Raw genomic sequence first — 4,845 nt, forward strand, 5'->3', positions numbered from 1 at the left:
TCTTTCTTTCTTTCTTTCTTTCTTTCTTTCTTTCTTTCTTTCTTTCTTTTTTCTCTTTACTTTGTAAAGACAGGGAGATAGAAAGAACTTGGAGTTGAATGGGTTAGAAGGTGGCAAATATTTGTAAGACACAGGGGAGAAAAAATCGTGACTGAATGTATTGTATGAAAACTAATTTTTCTACACAAAAATTTATATTAAAAAAAGTACAGAGATGAAAGCATGCTCAGATTTCAAGGAATGGTGTTAGAGAGTTGTATCAATATTCAAAACTTATGCCATAAATTAGGTTTTTATGTTTGTTTGTTTGTTTGTTTGTTTTTTAGCAAATCTTATCAGGATTGTCTCCACCCTCTTCCTTTGTGGCCTGGAGATACCCCAGGGGGAATTAATCAAAGATTAAGAAACGGAGTCCATGTGAGAGACAGCCCCTGCTCCCATTAATAAGAGATGTAGGCAGTCCTAATGAAACTTGATAGGTAAGAGTCAGAAGGTAGGGGAGGAGGGCTAGCCTTTCTGAGAAATAGGGGAGGGGAAGAGAGGGGAAGAGGGAAGGAGGGTGGGACCAGGAGGAGATGAGGGAGGCAGCTACAGTAGGGATGCAAAGTGAATAAATTATAAAACTAAATTTGAATTAAAATATTCAAAGCAAACTGTCTAAGCAATGGGCAATGAGGAACAAGGCAATAAGCAGCTCTTGCTCCATGGTTCTAACTCAGTTTCTATTTCCAGATATCTGCCTTAAGAACCTGCCTCAGTTTCCAGCAATAATAGACTCTGAGGTGGGCTTGTGAGCCAAATAAACACTTCTCTCTTCAAGATGTTTTTTGTCATGGTGTTCATCACAGTAATAGAAAGAACCTAGAACAAATACATACTAAAATGATAATGTTACCAAATGATAATAAAATTTCAAATTACCCATAGTATCAAATTACTCATATATATAAAACATTTGTTGAAAATACCCCCAAACATTTTTAAAGTCTTAATAGTAAATTAATGAAGCACTGTGTTAAATAATGATTTTAGTAGGTAATAAATGTGAATAAAATTATTATTCAGAAAGGGAAGCAGCAAAATAATACCACAAAGAATCAAAAAATGTATAATGACAACTCAAACATAGTAAATTATACATATATATAATATATATGTGGTTTTACTTAAAACAGAATTTTAGAAATTCAATACACGTAAGATTTAATTTAGTTACATATATTTCACTTCATTGATAATGAATTATTTCATAAATGTCCAACATTTCACTTATTTTTTTTATATCAGGTGAATATAAAATGCTGACATAAGGAGACAGAACGCTGGGAGGAGCATGCACTGGTCAGACTTCACTGGTCAGATGAAAAATGAGGAAACTCCTAAGTTTGACCCACGTCTGCTCAAGGAAGTGGCCTGGAGTAAGAAGACGGGTCCACTTTCTCCAGCCATTTCTCCAACACATCCCGGAGAAGGCTTGGTTTTAAGGCTTCTTTGTATGGCAGACTCCAATAAAGGAATTGTTTTGTTTTGTTTATTTTTGTTTTTTAAAGGTTCTGGGGCAATTGACAGAGACTGGCATCATCAGCCCCAAAGGGCTCCTGGACTCTTTGAGCATACGAGGAAGTTGGGGGTCACCATGTTACAGTTGTGGAAGTTGTGCCCCTAGAAGAGACTGTTGCCACAGCAACTCTGACAATAGAATAAATTAATCCGCTCATTGCTGAGACAGGGAGAAGATGTCGTTGTTAGTGATGAGTGCAGAAGGAAGCAGCATTCCATACCACTTGCTCATCTGTCAAATGATAGAATAATCCAATGCGGGTACAGAGACCAGAGACCCAGGGTCCTTTCCATCAGCGAATGAGCTCCTCAGTGGAGCTTCTCCTTACCATGCATATCTGAAGCCTTTGAGTCACGAAAAATGTGTGGTGCTGCCCTTTTTACATCTTTAAAATGAGAGTAGCCTTTCTATTTAATGTGATTATAATGGAACTATTACTCTGATCACTGTCCTGTTTTATTTATTTAAATGATTTTTTAAGTAGAAGAATGATACTTTTTTAATGATGGTTTCTAATCTTTGGCATTCCATGTTATTACATTAAACTTGTTTATATTAAAAATGCTGACGTAAATGAAGCATAATCATGAATCATGTGCAAACTGTTTTTACATAAAGCCCTTGTAATATCATTATTCAATTAGGAGTAACTTTATTGCTTAAGTTTTTCTTTTTTTCATACAAAATTCATAGTTCATAGACTATGGACTACACTTTTAGACAAAGATTGTATCTCCTTTTTAAAAGATGGAATTGGCAAAATGACTAAAGGCTTTGATTTGGCACTCCATATCGGTCATGGCCTACAAACTTATGACTGACAGCTTGCTTCAGGCCCCGGAGACAAATCTTTAGAAGAAGGCTAGTGTCCAAAATCAGAGTTCAAGGAAAAGGTCTGCAGCAGAGCAAGACTAATACCGCAGAGGGTAACAAAAGCTGCCAAGGTCAAATTAAAATCAATCCATCAGTTTATAGGCAACTTGTGTGGCAAACATAAGGCCATAGCTCTGTGATTCTGTTCCGCACAGTCAAGTTGAGATATTTTTATAAATTCTACACAGAAGAGTACAGTCCCTTATGGAAGTAACACGCAAGCTGTCAATCTATCTCAAGTGTCTGAAATGCTCTCACACTCTTCCTACATCTTACAATATGTGTTACATCATGAAGTTGGAACTGTATACAGATATCATTGATTTCAACAGGAATCTTTTTGTTATGTCTTAGCCACACATACACTGAACATCCCAGATGTTTTAGAGTTCATAGAGAGAATAATCTTAGTATCTCTACAACAATGAAAATAAATGGTTTCTCCTGTTGCTATGAGGTTTCTTTGAAAAATAAATAAGGTAAAGACATTAGAAACAGTCTAGGAAAGTGTTATGACAACTATTATTATATTCTATATTTCTTTGAAATATAAGTTAAATAAAAACACAATGTGTTCAACAAATTTTGTTGGCGAAAATGCACATTTTAGAGCTAGGATCATATAATTTTCATTTCAGGTATTAAATTTTGTTTTTACCTAACGACTTCATAAAGTGCCATATCGAGAAATCTTTAAAGTTTGGGGAAAAAAAATCCATGAATCTGTTTATATTATTGGTGGGAACACTGATGAAAAGATAGGCTCTCTTGACACACATAAAGGTGATTTGATTGAATTAAACAAATACAAATTATTTCTTAAATAAATGATTTGCATTTAGAATGATTATACAACTTACTCCATCATGTTTTAGGTAATCACATGAGCCCAAATTGAAAATAATTATAATATTTTGTCCATCAACATTGTTTATATTAACAAGAGCAAATAAAATAAATCATTTAGATATTTTTAAATAATATATAATAAGGTTTTTCTATTATTCTATTATTATTATTTATTTCAATTTACTCACTTTGTATCCTGGCTGCATACCCTGCCTCCTCTCCTCCTGATCCCACTCTACTTCTTCCCCCCACCCAATATCTTTCCCCTAGAGAGTAGAAGAGGAGGATCTCATATAATTATCCAAATATCTTTGTATCTACATTTACAGTGTTTCTGAATCCAATCCTAATCAATAAAATAGTGTGAAGCCTTCTGAGTGCTAAAAATGTAACTCTCTAGGTCAACTTGACTTACAAAGTAACACTGGTTCAGATCTTCTTTTCAAGATCTCCTGGTTTAGCTGCATTACCTTATACAACAGACAATGTACACAAGGTTCACTGCGGCTGCTAACGATTTGCTTCTTTACATCATCTCGTGGTGTTCTGAAGATGCCTAACCATATTTGTTTTGCACTGTTTGGTAACTGCACTAGCTATAAATTAATATAAACATCATGAGAACGTTGCTGGTTCTCATTATTTTGTGCTTTCATTTCATGTTCATGTGTATGGGCATTTTGGTTGCATGTATCGTTGTGCCACATGCGTGTCTAGTGACCAACCAGGCAAATAAGGGCGTCATATTTCCTGGAATTGGTGTTACAGGTACCTGTGAGCCACTATGTTGGTGCTGGGAATCAAAATTGGGTCCTCTGGAAAAGTAGCCATCCTTTTAGTCTCTAGCAGATATCCAGGCTGACATTACTGTTTTAATGGCCACACAATATTATAAGATTGAGGCTACCTTATCAGGCCACAGGGGAAGAGGATGTGCTTAGTCCTCATGCAACTTTCTAGGGTGGGGTGGCCCCCCTTTTCTAAGAAGTAGGAGATGGGGGATAGGAACATAGGCAGGGAGGGTGGGGCAAGGAGCAGAGAGCAGAGGGGACTACTGCCAGTTTGCAAAGTGAATAAATAAAAACTAAAATTAATAAAAAAAAAAGCATTGTTTCTGGGAGCAGAAACTACTGAATTGTTTCTATTAGACAGTGAACTGGGACTCACAGGCAGATGCTTGGAAATATGGCTCAAGACTGAGCTGCCTATGGGCTACATCTGAGCAGGAGGTCTAGGTCCTTTCCATGTATGGTCCTTGGTTGGTACATCAGTCTTTGCAGGACCCCGGGCTCAGATTTTTAACTTTGTTGGTCTCCCTGTGGGGCTCCTTTCTCTTCCATGTCTTTCTATCCTTTCTCCCTTCTTCCATAAGAATCCCTGCACTATGCCTAAAGTTTTGCTGTGAGTCTCTGCATCCATACCCTGTCAGGTGGAGCCTTTCAGAGAACCACCTACAGTAGGCTCCCATCCTGTTCCCTCTCTTCCACCTCTTCTGCTGTCTACCCCATTTGCAATTCTAAATGAGATTTAAGCATCATCCCTAGGGTCCTCTTTGTTGAACT

At 36.8% G+C, this 4,845-nt stretch overlaps 1 pseudogene; it reads left to right on the forward strand.

The window, feature by feature from the left end:
- Window positions 1-1,360: 1,360 nt before the first annotated feature.
- On the forward strand, window positions 1,361-1,864 carry LOC129688825 (glucosamine 6-phosphate N-acetyltransferase-like; annotated as a pseudogene).
- Window positions 1,865-4,845: the final 2,981 nt, after the last annotated feature.

The sequence above is a fragment of the Psammomys obesus genome, unplaced genomic scaffold (genome assembly GCF_907164565.1).
Source record: "Psammomys obesus unplaced genomic scaffold, mPsaObe1.curated_primary_1811, whole genome shotgun sequence".
In the NCBI taxonomy this organism is placed as follows: domain Eukaryota; kingdom Metazoa; phylum Chordata; class Mammalia; order Rodentia; family Muridae; genus Psammomys; species Psammomys obesus.